This window comes from Doryrhamphus excisus, linkage group LG2, assembly GCF_037039965.1.
Source record: "Doryrhamphus excisus strain RoL-2023G ecotype Guam linkage group LG2, RoL_Dexc_Guam_v1.1, whole genome shotgun sequence".
Taxonomy (NCBI): Eukaryota; Metazoa; Chordata; class Actinopteri; order Syngnathiformes; family Syngnathidae; genus Doryrhamphus; species Doryrhamphus excisus.
The window spans coordinates 16,648,704-16,666,787 of record NC_136358.1 but is presented as its reverse complement, the minus strand read 5'-3'; the positions used below and the strand labels follow the sequence as shown (position 1 = coordinate 16,666,787).

The window sequence follows — 18,084 nt, the reverse complement described above, 5'->3', positions numbered from 1 at the left end:
TTATTTATATATAAATATACCGTATTTTCTGGACTATAAGTCGCTCCAGAGTACAAGTTGCACAATGCCAAAAATGCATAATTAGGTAGAAAAAAAAACCATACATAGTAAGTCACACTGGAGTATAAGTTGCATTTTTTACGGGTAATTTATTTTCCAAACTATTTCACCAAAACAGACATTACGTCCTCTTGGAAGGCAAGTTCTAACAATAAAAGAATAGAGAACAGGCTGAATAGGTGTAAGATATGCTAACACAATGGTTATTCAGCTACACAAAAAATAAACATGAACAGAAAAGGTGTCCAGGGTTCATGTAACATCAACACTTTTTTCATTTATAAGTCGCTCTGGAGGATAAGTCGCAGGAACAGCCAACCTATGAAAAAAAGTGTGACTTATAGTCCAGAAAATACGGTAAATTACCTGCAAAAAATGTGACTTATACTCCAATGCGACTTATGTATGTTTTTTTCTACCTAATTATACATTTTTGGCCTTGTGCAACTTATATTCCGGAGCGACTTATATTCCAGAAAATACGGTATTTCACAAACTACTTGACCAAAACAGACATTACGTCCTCTTGGAAGGCAAGTTCTAACAATAAAAGAATAGAGAACAGGCTGAATAGGTGTAAGATATGCTAACACAATGGTTATTCAGCTACACAAAAAATAAACATGAACAGAAAAGGTGTCCAGTGTTTATGGAACATAAACACTTTTTTCATTTATAAGTCGCTCTGGAGTATAAGTCGCAGGAACAGCCAACCTATGAAAAAAAAGTGCGACTTATAGTCCGGAAAAAAAAAAAAAAATATATATATATATATATAGCTGTGTTGCTGAATAGCCATTGCGTTAGCATATCTTACACCTATTCAGCCTGTTTTTTATACCCAATTATGCATTATGGGCCTTGTGCGACTTATACACCGGAGCGACTTATATTCCAGAAAATACGGTATATTACACACACATGCACACACACAGCACATATATATTTAGTTGCTCTACCTAGTGGTCAAGTTAGTCAATTACAAGCCCATAAAGTGTTAAAAATGACCACTTGCTGGCTCTCACTGTGGTGGTGTCAACACGTCGTCTTATCTCGGCGGCTCCCAAGGGTGTCAATTCACGCCCTGGCTTTTTTTTATCGTATTGATTTGCTCAGACATGTACAGTGGTGTGAAATAGTCCTTGTCCCCCTCCTGATTTTATATATATATATATATATATATATATATATATATATAGCCCATTTGTCACACTTAAATGTTTGATATCATGAAATTAATTTTATTCATTATATTAGTCAACGACAACAAAAATTGCAGTTTTTAAATGAAACTTTCTATCTGTTACTTTTACAATCAGTAACTGTTACATTTGTTCACTTCCTGCTTTCCTAATATAATTTAAGTTTTTTTTTTTACTTGATTTTTATTTTCCACATGTCCGAAAGGAGTAGGAAGAAGCAACGCTTATTCAATCCTACCCCTCCATCTGGTACTTTTACAATCAGTAACTGTTACATTTGTTCACTTCCTGCTTTCCTAATATAGTTTAAGTTTTATGTAGTTATTTAGATTTATAGATAGGTTTTTATTTATTATTTATTCATTTATTGATTTATTTATTTATTTTGTATCACGTACCAAAGTACAAGGAGAAAAGTAACGCTGCGCTTTGAATAAAGAACATTATACCAACAGTAAAATACAGTGGTGGTAGTGTGCTGGTCTGGGGATGTTTTTGCTGCTTTAGGACCTGGAAAAATGGAACCAAGAATTCTGATGTCTACCAAAAAAATCCTGAAGGAGAATGTCCGTCCATCTGTTGGTGACCTCAGGCCGAAATGAAGACTTTGGAGCAGCCCATTGCAAATTGTTATCGCAAATGTATGATTGCAATTGTCGATGCTAAGGGTGGCCTAACCAGTTATTATGGTTTAAAGGGCAATCACGTTTCCACAATTATTTCCCTCTCAATATTAAAAAAAATAATTTAGTTAAGTTCTGTTGTCATTGACTTGTATTTAAATTTGTTGGATGATCTGAAACATTTAAGTGTGACAAAAAATACAGAATCAGAGACTTTTTCACACCGTAGTATTTTTAGCTACTGTGGGCCCCCCTGGGATGGGGGAATGGGAGGGGTGGTATTCAAAAACTGAACGGTGGCAAAACATCTGTTCCATGACCAAAAAGATCTCTGTTGCTAATTAAAATGTTATGTAAGGTGATGGACAGCTGCATAAGTCACATAATATAATAACGCTAAGCACTTAACAAAAAAACTATCAATCAAAAACTCTCCAGCTTAATTATGGCTCAAATAAATCTGCCCTACTGTATGTCTGCACTCCGACATGACGTCAGTGATTAAATGCATTCGGAGCTTATCGGCCGTGTTTATCAAGCCGCAGTGTTCCGGGGGAAAAGAGGATATGAGGCTGACTGCTTTGCCATCAATCATCAATAGCGTCAGGAGAAGGGCCGACTAACGAGGTCTCCTAACGAGGGAACACGGTGAAAGGATTTAATTGGGAGGGAAACTCATGATTATCTCGCTGGAAGATGGATTTTGTGCCGTCTGGGGAGAACGGTGGCGGTCGGGGAGGTGAAGGGGAATCAGAAACGTCAATGTGGAAACACTTTGCGAGGCGGTGAAGTGGATAGAAGGGCACATTGGCCGACAAATATGACATCATGGTGGCAAAAAGAGGTATTTTTTCCCCTCACAAATACTAATTGCGCAATTCGGGAAGATGTGATTGTTGCCAAAGATAAAGGCCGGATGAAGCCAGCGGGACCACATCTGCAAAAAGCAGAGACCCAATCCTGTTCCTGATTGGCTGCCAATGAGGTTTTGTGATAAAAAATACATTAAGAACAGAGTAGTGCATTAATAACGTTAAGAAGTGCACTGTAACGAATGCTAACGAACATTTTGCCAAAAATTTTCACACCAAAAAAAAAACAGTCTGCGAAAGTATCTCTGGTCTATGCCCTGTGATTGGCTGGCCACCAGTCCAGGGTGTACCCCGCCTCTCGCCCGAAGACAGCTGGGATAGGCTCCAGCACCCCCCACAACCTTCATGAGGATAAGCGGTAGAAAATGAATGAATGAATGAATGAATGAATATCTGGTCTAGTTACTCTCTAAAGTTGCTAGCTCAAAAACACAGGTCTTAAGACCAAGTGCCGACTCTATCTGTAGCAGTCAAAATGTATCTGTGGCAGGCCAAATGTATAAACCTGTGCAAGAAACACCAGCTATTTATACTATTTTGACATGAAAACAGGCCTCACAGCAAGGAGACCCGAGTTCAATTCCATCTCTGTGTGCATGCGTGGGTTTTCTCCGGGTACTCCGGTTTCCTCCCACATTCCAAAAACATGCTAGGTTAATTAGCGACTCCAAATTGTCCATAGGTATGAATGTGAGTGTGAATGGTTGTTTGTCTATATGTGCCCTGTGATTGGCTGGCCACCAGTCCAGGGTGTACCCCGGCCTCTTGCCCGAAGACAGCTAGGATAGGCCCCAGCACCCCCGCGACCCTTGTGAGGATAAGCGGTAGAAAATGAATGAATGAATATCTGGTCTAGTTACTCTCTAAAATAGCAAAAAAGTCACTAGCTCGGAAACACAGGTCTTAAGACCAAGTGCCGAATCTATCTGTGGCAGTCAAAATGTATCTGTGGCAGGCCAAATGTATAAACCTGTGCAGGAAACACCAGCATGGTACGATTTATACTATTTTGACATGAAAACAGGTCTCACAGCTAGGAGACTCAAGTTCAATTCCACCCTCGGCCGTCTCTGCATGTTCTCCCCGTGCATGCGTGGGTTGTCTGCGGGTCTCCTCCCTCCTCGAAAAACATGCTAGGTTAATTGGCGACTCCAAATTGTCCATAGGTATGAATGTGAGTGTGAATGGTTGTTTGTCTATATGTGCCCTGTGATTGGCTGGCCACCAGTCCAGGGTGTACCCCACCTCTTGCCCGAAGACAGCTGGGATAGGCTCCAGCACCCCCGTGACCCTCGTGAGTATAAGCAGTAGAAAATGAATGAATGACATGAAAAACACATAAATAATGAATCTCTGTATCTCGGACTAGACATACAAAGCCAAATTGTGTCCAAATAAAGCCCCCCCGCCGCTCAGCTGCAATTCCACCCCCAATGTAGACTCTTGCCTTAATAATACCGACGTGCAATATATGTTTTAATTCATAAATTGGCTCCCCACATGAGAGTCAAGTCTGTTCTTTTATGTCCAACTTCTGACGGTGTTGTGTTTGCAAAGTGGGTGTGTTTGTTATCGATTCTGTGTTCTCCGCGTGAGTGCGAACGCCATTTGCTTACTGTAAATGTTACTTGGGCTAATGCTGATTAAAGCCTTACATTTCCATCACTGCTGATTGGAGCGCTCGCTATCGGGGGACGGTAATTGTCTCCGATCCTGGAGCCCCTTGTCATTTTTCTTGACGTGTATCCAATATCTAATCAGGGAAAATGGTGCGGACTCTAGCCAGTCATCGACTTGTCGGTAAAAAAAGTCCACCTTTGTCAGTTTAAACGTACAACAAATGCAACTCTTTGATGCTTTAGTGTATTCAAATGACCAGCGTGTGCATGTTTGCACGATGTCCTTCCTTTACAGCGTTACTCGGGAGTAATTACATGTCTTAATAGCGTCAAGTCGGATGAGCAATGCTGTTCCAAAACGGAAAGATGAATAAGGGAATGATATCAAATCAAATCAACTTTATTTGTATAGCACTTTTCCTGCAAAGACATGCAACACAAAGTGCTTTACAGAATTAAAACAATTACCACAATTTAAAGGAAAAAAAAAACAAAAGAAACAAAAGAAAGCCCCTCCTTCCCACCCTCCATACTAGACCCACACACGCACATACACACACACACACACAATCACACACAGTAGGGAGACATGGCATGGCACTGAGGATCAAGGAAACGCCACCTTTGGGGCCGTCCACACTGGGAGGAGCTGGAGGCCGTGCCATCGGGGGACCAGCACCCGGGCCCCCGACTCCGACAGACGGGCGGACCCCCACATTAAAGGGAGGAACCCCCAGCCGGCCGGGTCGAAGGGACCCAAGGATGGCACCCCCTCAGCAGACCCGACACAGCCCCCAGTGTGGGGGACCCCCCCTGAGGAAACACTGGGAGTTAAAAGCTGAAGACTAAGAGCATAAAATAGGACTAAAAAGATAAAAACATAACACTGGAGTTAAAAGCTGAAGACCAAGGGCAAAAAAAAAATAGGACTAAAAAGAAAAACAAAACACTGGAGTTCAAAGCTGAAGACTAAGAGCATAAAATAGGACTAAAAAGAAAAAAACAAAACACTGGAGTTCAAAGCTGAAGACTAAGAGCAAAAAAAAAAAGGACTAAAAAGATAAAAACAAAAACACTGGAGTTAAAAGCTGAAGTCTAAGAGCATTAAATAGGACTAAAAGAAAAAAAACATAACAAGGGAGTTAAAAGCCGAAGACCAAGAGCATAAAATAGGACTAAAAAGATAAAAACAAAACACTGGAGTTAAAAGCTGAAGACTAAGAGCATAAAATAGGACTAAAAAGATAAAAACATAAGAAAAGTTTAAAAATATTAGTTAAAAGCCTGATTATATGAGGGGAGCCTGCAGAAGACGATGCATTTGGAGGTTTTGAATATGTGGACAAGCAAAGGTTTAATGGCTTTATCTGATTGCTATTTGAAGCCGTGAATCTTAATTAGCCGGCGTCCATTTTCCATTCCTCCATCAAACACCGCCGCGGTTTTGTTGTTGTCCATTTTGTTGTATAATTACTAATTTCCTATCTTCGCCTTTGTCTCGCCACGGTGTTCCCCATCTTTGTCAGCCTTCATTACGGACGACTCTGAGACAACCGGCCCTTTAATTGAAAGCCTCCTAAAGCCAGCGGTTGTCGTGGTTACCTGCAGATAAGTCGCTGGTATAATTTAGTTAGCTTGTTATCTCCGAGTAGTCAGCAAATGATTGATGCATTGTCTTTTTTCGGAAATGATCGACTTGATTAGACTTCCCAAGTTTGAACTCCAGTGCGAGAATGCTGCTATAGCCGTGCAGCATCACCTGGGGTAATTGTGAAAGATGCTAATCTGTGATTCAGTTTGATAGTGCCGCTATGAAATATTCACACATACACCCCCCGCCCCCCTTGCTCCAATAAGCTGCTAGCAGCTCCTCTTTGTGGCATATGATATTGGCAAGAGGCTCTCTGCGAGGTGTATGCGTGCATTTGCGGGTCGTGAGGGAATCAGACGAGTAGGATACTTGACAGTTGTTCGCCGCCATGCGAAGCCTCTCACCTGAGGCACATCCGCAGACGTCCTTCACGGCCATCTGCCCGTCGTTCACTGCTAATTGATTTGTCCTTGGATGGAGTAGTCTTCCAGGGGGAACATGTGCAGTATTTTGATAGATGCTTTGCATGGAACCCATGGAATATGTCTTTAAAAAAAAAGACTCCAGGATGCACTGACAGTCTGTCTCGTTCTTTTTTTTTCAGCATTGCTGCTTGTATTCTGGTTCGAATATGCTGTAAAAAAAAAAAGCCATCCATTTTCTATAGAGCTTGGTATAAGGTCATGGGTAAGCTGGAGCCTATCCCAGTTAAATGCAAACTACAAACTATGAAATGATTTATTTTCTGTAGGTCACCCTAGCACAGTATCAAGGTATCATGGTGAGCAATGCATCGCAATGCATGCATATCGTATTGGGAGGTACCATGAGATTGCCAGCCTCACCCAGACTCCCCAGTGAAATTGAGTTTGAGACCCCTGAACTACAGCAGGGGTCACCAACATGTTGCTTGTGAGTGACAAGTCGATTTTTGTGACTTGCCGGTCAAGCAAGAGAATATTTATGATTTCTTCTGTGCCTCCTCCGGAACAAAAGGCAGTGGTATCCACAAATAATACCTACTCCGAGTCTTTTCATGTTTTGCATTGATGTACAAGTTAAACAGTATTGGTCCCAGGATTGACCCCTGAGGTACTCCGCAAGTAAGAATGAAACTTGCAGATGTTTGTTCTCCTAGTTTTACATATTGCATACATAAGTAGCTTTTGACCCAGTTCAAAACTAATCCTCCGATTCCATACCTTTCTAATTCTGTTAGATGTTATTAAGATGTCATGATGGATTGTATCAAAGGCTTTGGTCAGATCCATTAATACCGCGGATACACACTTTCTATGATCTATAGCAGTGATTCCCAAAGTGTGGGATGTGGTGGTACTGCAGATGGGCCATGAAAGGTCATTAAAAATATGATTCATTTTTGCAAATATTTTTTTAAAATTATTTTTATTGTAAAATATTTATTGCACGATTAAACAAATATTTATAGGTCTAAGTAATAACCTATTTAGTGTTACTGACCTGTCACAATATTTTAGGAACCTTATACAGTTTGACTTTATTTTAGCCTAAAATGTTCTTAAGCCCCCCCTAAATAATTTGATATTTTTTTGTGATTTTTAAAATTAGATTTTTTTTTTACAAAAAAAAAATCAACAAAAAATATTTTATATAATAATAGGGCAAAAGAAGGCTAATAAGCAAGCCAATAAGCTGGCTAATACTAGTAGTAGTAGTAATAATCAGAAGAAGAATCATGATGATCGTAATAATAGGCTAATTAATAATATATTGATTTTTAAAAAAGTTATAGATTTTTTATTATTATTATAATATTAAGTTATAGCATTTGCAATTTCCTCTGTAATTCTAGGAAATAAAAGTACTACTACATCAGTGCCCTCCCCTCCCAAAGAATGACCAACAGGCACACATGTTGACCACTGAACACGCCTGTACCTTACCCTCTCAGCCATCAGTCGCCAACTACTGGCCTGGCATACACATTACAATGCTGTTTTTGTATGGTATAACTTTTTTTATACACATACGTATGTAAATGGTAAAGAATGCCACATATTTTGCATAGTGTAACTTTTTTTTATACACATACATATGTAAATGGTAAAGAATGCCGCATATATGATTAAAGAAAGTGGGATTCGGCAGTTGTCCAGAAGTCCTCATGAGCGTTTGGGAGTGGAACCAATTACAGCAAAGTGAGCGTGCCGGTAGGAGGGCTGTGGGTGGAGTAAATTAAAAACAGACAAAATTCATCTGGAATAGGTGCAGATCCTGGAAGATCTCGATTTCTGTGCGAGTGTAACTGCTCTACAGGAGTCCACAACTCAATGCAAAAAAGCCAAAAAATGAGCACAATCGGTCCCCTTTAAATAATAATTCCACAGCATCAACATGGTTGGTTTCCTTCCAGAATAGAACATTGAATTTCTCCACACTACTTTGGGGTTGCCAATACTGGAGGGACTCAAACCCAAAAGCTACTCTAAAAAGGGGGGTTGGGTGGTGTTCTTTTGCTGCAGACCGACTTTAAAAAAAAGATTGAAAACGCCTGCAGCACTGTTTTGTGGTACAGTAGCGGTGATGCCCGTCTAAAACCATAAAGGCAATCTTTAATGTAGAACTTGGGATTAAAAGAAGAATGGGATTCCTCCGTACTGCCCCCCACCCCCAACCATAATTGTCTGAAAACCCGTCTCCCTTCCCTTTAAAAGTCCACTTCCTGGAGATGCTATAGAAAGGGCAATACGCTAAAGTAGGACAGATATGCAAACGGAGATGTCTCCATATTCCCCTTAAAGACACCTTGAGCTTGCAAATGCATGAATTTATTATTTATTCATCTGATCTAAAAGTCTTTTTGGAGTTTTTAAGCCTCACATAAGAAGTTGCTATCAACCCCCCATGGCAGCCAATTACCATGAAGGCTCCACACAGTATTTTCCTTCCCTCTTCTGCTGGAGAAAGCTTAAATTATCCGCAGCCGTAATTGCTGTGTGAATCTATTCCCTGGTGGTGCTTTGCTCTAAACAATGGCTGCAGCTAATGTATCGATGTCAGAGAAGGTTAAATGCTTTCACTGTCATTACACTGTAGTTAAGCTTTCCCCTCCATATAGGGAAGAAAAGAAGCCTTAAATATTATCTGCACAAGAAAAAAAAAAAAAAAAAAAACACCTTGTATGCGATTGGATGTTGCATGTGTATCCGACGCTTTGCCCTGTGTGCACGTTAGAGGTGATCCCGAGTTAATAGACTCCCCGGAAAGCCCTCCCCGGTGGCTTAAAAGGCGACCGAGGAATGGCTGCATTCGTTGAAGAGGAGCTTATTGCTTATTAGCAGGCCTCAACACCCCCGAGGAGAACACGACGGTAAATATAAGCGAGCATTAAAAGGAGGTTCCGTCTACGGATTACACGATGGCGAGGATGCCTGCAGGGAGGTTAGCAGGGTAAACCAGAGTAGGGGCGTTTTTATCATGACATTCACCGCTACATCACGTAGCATCTACAATACCAAAGAGACATACCGACAGTATGCATGCAATATATGCCGCTACAGCTTCCGTCCAATTACATTGTTCTGCCACTTAGGGGCATGTTTGCCGATAGGCTATAAACATTAACAGCATGATAGCCCCCAGTTCATTTCTGGATGAGGAATTGGGCGGCAACGCCGAGTAAACAAACGATTCTCGAGGTAGAGACTTTTTTCATCAAAAATAGTACTCATAAAAACACTTTTTATTGTGGCTGTCACCATAGCAAGTGATAATAGTTTGTTTTCTTTTCCAAAAGAGGAAGTTTAATCCACCATGAGTTCTGTTCTTTGCAGTGATGATTTCACTGATGACTGGAACGTGTTTACTATAAGCATTTGTCTTGAACGTACGGAAGATAGTCATGTCTTGTTTACATAATGTCTTCAAAACACTATTCCACTATAGCGACAAGCCCCCCTAAATAATTTGATATTTATTGATTTTTTTTATTACATATTTTCTATTATATAAAAACATTTTATATAATAGGGCAAAAGCAGGCTAATAAGCAAGCCAATAAGCAGGCTAATACTAGCCTACTACTATTACTGGTCGTAGTAATAATAATGATAAGAATAATGATGATAGTAATAGGCTAATTAATAATATTCATTGATTTTTCAAATTTTTTATAGATTTTTTTTTACAAAAAATTAACTAAAGGAATTGGTATATAATAGGGCATATAGGGCGAATACTAGCCTACTACTACTATAATAAGAAGAAGAATAATGATGATAGTAATAATAATAGGCTAATTAATATAATAATGATTTATGGATTTTTGAAACTTTTTGATTTTTTTAACAAAAAAATTAACAAAAAATGTTTATATAATAGGGCAAAAGCAGGCTAAATAAGCAAGCCAATAAGCAGGCGAATACTAGCCTACTACTACTATAATCTGAAGAAGAATGATGATTGTAATAATAATAGGCTAATTAATATAATAATGATTTATTGGTTTTTGAATTTTTTTTATTGATTTTTTTTTACAAAAAAATCAACAATTTTTTTTATATAATAGGGCAATAGCAGGTTAATAAGCAAGCCAATAAGCAGGCTAATACTAGTAGTAGTAGTAATAATGAGAAGAAGAATATGATGATAGCAATAATAGGCTAATTAATAATATTCATTCATTCATATCCTGTGCATCTCCAGGGTGCTACGCCCCCCCCCCCATATGATCCATATGTTTACTGTGTAACGTTTATCCACACGTACAATCAAACAGGCCCTAAAAAACCTTTTACCCTCATGAAGAAACAACTCCAATCCAATCCACTTTATTTATATAGCACATTTGATAAACAGAGTTTCCAAAGTGCTGCACAGACTAGAAAAAATAAAAAGTAATAATCCAAAACTAAAAGAGCATTTAAGAAATAAAATAATAAAATAGATATCAAAATATTAAAAACAAGAAACAAAGCAATAAAAGTATAAAAAAATAGAACCAGTTACAATAAAAACAAAGAACTAAAAGACGCAGGACCATTTGACTCACTCCGAGTTAAAAGCCAGAGAATAAAAGTGGGTTTTAAGACGAGACTTAAAGCTTTCGATATTGGGGGCCTTTTTTACTTGGGAGGGCAGAGAGTTCCATAGTTTGGGGCCGACCACAGTAAGACGCTTGAGTGAGACGCTTAATTGGTGTCATTGAATGACAAAAAAAATGTATTGCATTTGCTCTGATGCGTTTTTTATTGATCTGCCTTTGTTTTATTCATCCATGCTTCAGTGCAAAAAAACACCACTTGTCTTAGAAATCCTCTTCCCATGAAAATCAATACTCTTTCATCAAGCTTAAATTCATCATTCAGGGATCCATGTGGTCAATATCCGTTCCTAATAGCATCAAAGATGTGTTTAAAAACCCAAGATAGTACAACTTTCACAACCAAATAACGCAGCGTTAAAGGAAGACAACTACCTTTGATCAGGCAGGAGTTGAATTGTGCAATGGATGCAAATGAGCACACGGCCAGGTCGCACATCAAAGTGGACTCGGAGCTAATTGGCAGGTAGAGACGCCATCCAAACCAGGTGAAACTAATGACGGAAGAGGAAGTGAAAGCATTACATCGGGGTGAAATAAACTAGACAATTACAATCATGGCATCGATACGACTGTAAGTGGTGGCGACTCGAACAAGGACACAGGCTGTCGGTACCCATTCTAGGAGTTCTTCATTAGTCTTCATTCATTTTGGCCCTGCAGTCACATCTGCTTGCAAGATTTTATTGGAAGTTGCATACAAAATTCGCTTGATTATTGACCAGTTTGAATTCGGCACATACATGTCAAATTCATTGCATGCAATTAGCCAAAAATATACCAACTTTCTACTGTTTACATTTAAAGATGATGAATTTGTGTTCTTAGTCCTGAAGTCATGAGTTCTCTTGCAAGATTTTGTTGGAAATTGTAGAAAAGTTAAATGTAGATTACTATTAAATTGCATTGTTTTCCTTCAACATAAAAAAATACCAAAAATATGGATTTTTTCTACTATTTATAATGATTAAATTCAACACTGGGTTGCACGGTGGACAAGTGGTTAGCATGCAGACCGCACAGCTAGGAGACCAGGGTTCAATTCCACCCTTGGCCATCTCTGTGTGGAGTTTGCATGTTCTCCCCGTGCATGCGTGGGTTTTCTCCGGGTACTCCGGTTTCCTCCCACATTCCAAAAACATGCTAGGTTAATTAGCGACTCCAAATTGTCCATAGGTATGAATGTGAGTGTGAATGGTTGTTTGTCTATAGTATGTGCCCTGTGATTGGCTGGCCACCAGTCCAGGGTGGACCCTGCCACTAGCCCGAAAACAGCTGGGATAGGCTCCAGCAACCCCCGCGACCCTCGTGAGGAAAAGCGGTAGAAAATGAATGAATGAAATTCAATATTAAACTTTTGGAATATATTTGATTAATCATTCAATAATTAAACAAATGATTAACAAAAATTAACTAAATGTTACTGGCCTTATTTACAGTATATTGCCTATATCTGTTTTCCTTTGTGTCCTGCCTCCAAAACAGTCAGGAAGAGGGGTTCACGCTGCGTTGATTTCAGCACCTGTTCCATAGAATAACGGCATGAACAAAGTGAGCCCTTATGTCATTCAATCTCTTTGAATCTTTCTTAAATTTGACCAGCTCTTTATTTCTCCCACGGTTTTGATTGACTGCCTGATTTAGAGGGAATTCTGGGGTATCAAAGTAGTTCGGATGGGGGGGAAAGAGGAGTTGATCCAGTATTCTTATTAGTAGTGGATCTTGCTGATAAGATTACATAAATATCTGTAAATTAATGTCACATATAAAGCAGAAATACACCCGCTTCCTTGGGGAGCCACAATAAACTAGACAAAGAGCCACATACGGGTTGCCGACCCCTGATTTAGACCAACTGAAATGCAACATAACACTAACATGTTAATGAGCTTTATCATATATATTTTTTATGTGTATAATAAGAGCATACAGTAGCAAAGTCAATTTGAACAAAGCAGGAACAAAATATTGTAACCATAATCGGTGAAAAGCTTCCTGGTCTAATGCAGGACAAGGTTTAATGGCACCATTTTCACCTCCCCCATTAAATCCCGACACTTTCTCTTGGCAGCAGTATGAAGCCAGAAAAAAAAAAGATATCTGTCAAAATATGTCATTTGCACCTTTGAGTGCACTATTTTATATTCACTCCAGTCTTTCCTGCATTTTATTTTTATACAAAAGCAGTGAGACAGGCCCAGCAGGGTGCCTCCGCAAAACCCTCACGCAGTAACAAGTGAGACAAGACAAGGAGCCAGATCAATAGTTACCCGGCGCTTTGCCCCCACAAGATAACCAAAAGCTGTTTGTCATGATTATTTGGCGATGTCGGGTAATGGAAGCCAACGCTGTCCTGTCAGCGCCAATACAAACAGACTGATGCATCATTGTGCTTCACATTCTGCGGTGATTTCTTTGAGAAATCTTACATTTTAGAGTTTTTTTTTTCTTGGAATGCTGTTGCTCACTTAACAGCGAGACACACTAATAGCTGGAAGCCAGACTGTATAATCACGGCATGAACGTATGCTCAAGGGCACCGCGGTGTCGAGTGCCATTACACATTCAGCAATGAGGTTTCTCCAAAAGATTCTAATTGGTGGCTAAACAACATTTACGTTAGCTAAAACAGGTTGTATAATGTATAATTACTTAATTTTATTTCACCAATAATTCACTTCTTATATGTATTTGTCGCTATATGCATTAAAAAAAAATATATAGTACGTTATTTTATTTGCACTTATTTCTGTTGTGAACTTTGACATTGTGTGATGGTCGCTTTGCCGCGCTCTTTTTCAGTCTCCATTTGGACTACCGAGGAGGAGGTATGCTAGTCGGTGGTAGCAATGTTAATTATATAAAGTGTGAATATGTTATTAATTTCATCCCAGTATGTGCTTATATGTATTATGTACAGCATTTAAAGACAACTTGTAAAAGTTACTGTTAGATAAGTTAGTTTTAAGGAGTTCGTTTTTTATGTGTGTTGACATTGCTGTTTGTATATGGGTCCCTTATGGTTTTATTTACTGCATAAAGAGTCTCTAAAATCGCCATTTGTACTGCTGAGGAGGAGGAAACTGTACATTTTGTATTTTGTATGTTGTGCACAGTACGCAGAGGAAATAAACGCCCCCCTCCGGTTGGCGAGGGAATTGCAGCCTCCAACAAAAGAACAGAATGCAGAGTACAACATTAGCCAGTGTCACCGCAGATCGGCTACACACGTCTTCAATCAGGCAGGAGTCAAACTTGTTATGGTTCTTGGGTACATGAATAATAATAATAATAATAATAATAAATAATAATGATCGGTTGGGAATTGAGTCAGTAGTGAGCAGACCAAAACAAAACTATAGACAGAGTTAATTGGTTCCAAACCCGGCCGTGATAAATTAACTTCCGTATAGTAGCTTTAAATATTAATAAAAAATATTTTCATAGAGCATACAAGACCTGTTTATTAATATATTTATATATTTTTTTACCATCATTAGAGCTGCATGGACCAGAACTAACAACATATGTGGCGGAGCAAAGGACAGCACCAACTGTTGCAGCAAGTTGAAGTGGAATTTAAGTAATTTCTGTGGCCTCATTGTGATTTTCTGTTTAAGTAAGAAGTTTTCTAGTCAGCACCTCCTTTTTTCTAGATTATTGCCTCCTTCCTGCTCTTTGTACACTCTTTATCTGCAACTGTGAGAAAATATGGACTTACCTTTCTTCTTCTCAGGATGTCCAAATGGAGGAATTCATGAAGCAGGACCAAATAATGCCAGGAAGTGGTGCTGACAGTCGCAGGCACATCTCAAGGTAAGGTGTAGTACATGGGTGGTGGTCCACAGGAAAGGCAAAAATGTTCAAATACAGCAGGCAGAAGGAAAAGGTACAAAAACACAAACAAGCAAAGGTTCAAAACCGGGCAGCTCAAAAACAAAACAGCAAGCAATACCAGGGCCCCGTTTCACGAAGCAGGTTCAACCAACTCTGGAGTCTAACCCTGAACTCTGAGTTGATCTACTCTGAGACAGGAAACTCTGACTTACGGGTTTCAGAACAGGTGATTTCAATTGGTTCAATCAACACAGAGTTTGTTCACTCTGAGTTAAGCGCGTGCACCACGACTTTAAAAAGCCCTCATCAATGGAGCCCCGTTCCCTCGATTCACCATGGGTGACCATGTAGTTGGTCTACATTTCTCATCAAATGTCTTTACACTTAAGACACCACATAAAAAGTAACTGGTTTTCACGCACATTTTCAATTGAAATAAGTAGAAATAACAAACTTGCTCCACTGACAGATTTTTCAAATTATTTTTTAAGTGAAATGTGATTGAAACACATCAACATTGTCTAAAAACAATTTACTTTTAGGTGTGATTTGTTTTGATCAGAAATTAGACATTTTGACGAGAAATAAGACAAATATTGTTGGTATGATTTTGAGTTTTTGCAGTTTGATGCAGTCTGATTGATACATTCAATCTACCTGCACATTGATGCTGTGAATGGATTTTCTGTTCACATAGTCTCCTTCATTTTCTGAAGGAGCAACGATGGGAATGTGCGTCCCATCGATACACCCTATCACACCAGGGAATCCTAAAAGAAATTAAAATGACAAATCCCAGTGTGAGGTTGCAGCACCATGTCATTAACTGAATATGATTTATAATCATACATTTTAACTGATTTCTACATTCACATGCAATTCTGTGGAATTCCTCCTTGATGACCCCCACGGGTTTATGTCCCGGGAACACAACGAAGGAGTTGATTCGTCTTTTTAGTGCTAGGGACACACAGACGGTGGCCTTGCTAATGTTTTCTGCATCACCTATATTATATAAAAAACTTCCGTTGGCAAAAAACCGAAGAGCAACACACAGAATCTGGGTGGATGACAGTGGACGTCCACGGTTGGTGATGTTTTGAATGTCCTGACGGATGAGATTATGGATGTAAGTGATGGATGGTGAAGTGAAGCGGTACTGTTCGAAAAGAAAATTATCTGGAAATGATAGCGTGTCCAATCTCGGCCTGTGGATAACTTCCCTACGAATGCGGAGCTCTCTTCTGAGTAGTAGTGCCTCTTCGTCTACAGCAGGGGTTGGGAACCTTTTTGGCGAAGAGAGCCATGAAGGCCAGATATTTTAAAATGTGTATCTGTGAGAGCCATATACATTTTTTTAAACATTGAATGCAATAAAATGTGTGCATTTTTATGTAAGACCAACAGTTTTAGATATAATGGGCTCTAATTACGTAGACCAGGCACACTACCCCACGCCGATGGGGTGTGGCCAGCACACTTTCGTGAGCAGCGCAGTGTCTAATAATAAATCAAATACTTGCTGCCATTAATACAACTTCTGCTGCTGCATAGTTTTGCACCGTACTCCGTAGACGTATTTCATTCTTTTGGCCATCTTCGTCAGAAGGCTTGGTTCTGCAGCTTTAGCTATTTGACTAAAGGAGGAAAGTTTACATTTACATGTTTTTTTGACATCTCAATGACCGAGGTAGACTACAGCATTACACAGTAATAATCGAGTTTTGGTGTTTGACCTGGAAAATATCAGGAAAGATAGATATGGTCGGCCGTATTGCAGTAGAAAATAGATGGACAAATTAAAATGCATAAGAAAGTTGTTGATTTTTAATATTATTTTTAACAGTCATTTCTGTGATGTTTACTTTAAAATGTTAGCAAAAATACATTTTTATTGTGGTAAGAAATGCTTGAGAGCCAGATACAGTCATCAAAAGAGCCCTACCTGGCTCCCGAGCCATAGGTTCCCTACCTCTGGTCTACAGGGTCTTCTACAAACGGACATGCCATGGTTCAAAAAACAATGCGACACACAGCACACCTTGAAGAAAAACGACCAAACTGCCTTTAAACACGCGCGACAATGAATGAATCACACCGTGTGTAGCGTAAGAGGGCGGAGACAGAAAGAAACTCGAGGTTCATTGAAGAAAACCTGAGTCTGTTGCCATAGTAACTGACACCGAGGTTAAGTTACCTCTCTCTGTGAAACAGGCTGGAGTTACTCCTCTGTCTCTGGTTTGACTTACCTCCCTTTTTGAAACGGAAAACTCAGAGTTTCCCTCATTTCAGGGTTAACATACTCCGAGTTTTCACTAAACCTGCTTCGTGAAACGGGGCCCAGGACTTGAAGTGAGCATACAACAAACTCACAGGAGGAACCAGATGGTCCAAACAGGCAGCAGGTAATCAGAGTGGATGAGGAGCACCTGTGCAGGATCAGGCAGGGTGAGGTGGCAGGCATGACAGTGCACCTTCTTTTAAGTCATGGTTGCAAGCCGCCATTAAAGCAAAAGAAGAAGAAGAAGGCATGACAGTGACAATGCATACCCATGTGGGAACAACATGCACTGGATGTAAACATTTCTTGCCACCATTACGGGTCATGAATAGCGTGTGTAATTTATGCATAAACAGTACGTAAACTCGTAAATCAATAAATAAATAACACGTAGTGCCACACCACATGCGGAGGCATAATTTGTGCAAGTGCAAACACCGCGTTAGCCTCTCCGGTTTATTTATTCTTCTTTCAAATGGAGTGGGGAAGAAGGGCAGAGTAAGAACAACAGCATGTTAGTATCAGAATACTGAATACAAGTACAAAAGGAGAGGCTTTCATTTGGAATAAGTACATTGATATTTTACTACAAATTAAAGATACTGTACACAGTGTACCGCCTTTTTGCATCCGACATCCCCAGATCACCTGACGTCTTCCCACTCACTCAGTCGCTGCTTCAAAGGCATCGTCACATTAAAAGAGCACCGGGATGTCGCCATGTTTTCATCGGTCTGACGTGCTGCTGGAATATGAATGAGGCGCATGTATAGCACTTTTAAATGAGAAGATGGATTTCACATATTCATATCTACAGTGTGCGTCAATGGCGGCCTGGTGTTGAAGCCCTAATGTGTTAGAATGAAGCTATGCATTCATCAACACATTTGATTATCTGGGATCGTGTGGCTGGGAT

General features: G+C 39.6%; 1 protein-coding gene across 3 annotated transcripts in view; it reads right to left on the bottom strand.

Annotated features, from left to right (window-relative positions):
* Positions 1–14,942, bottom strand: part of pphln1 (periphilin 1) — a 122,558-nt gene extending 107,616 nt beyond the window's left edge. For all 3 annotated transcript variants that reach the window (XM_058077686.2, XM_058077693.2, XM_058077702.2), the window contains exon 1: positions 14,772–14,942. The gene's annotated coding sequence lies outside the window, so the exon portion shown is untranslated. The remainder of the gene's footprint in view (positions 1–14,771) is intronic.
* Positions 14,943–18,084: the final 3,142 nt, after the last annotated feature.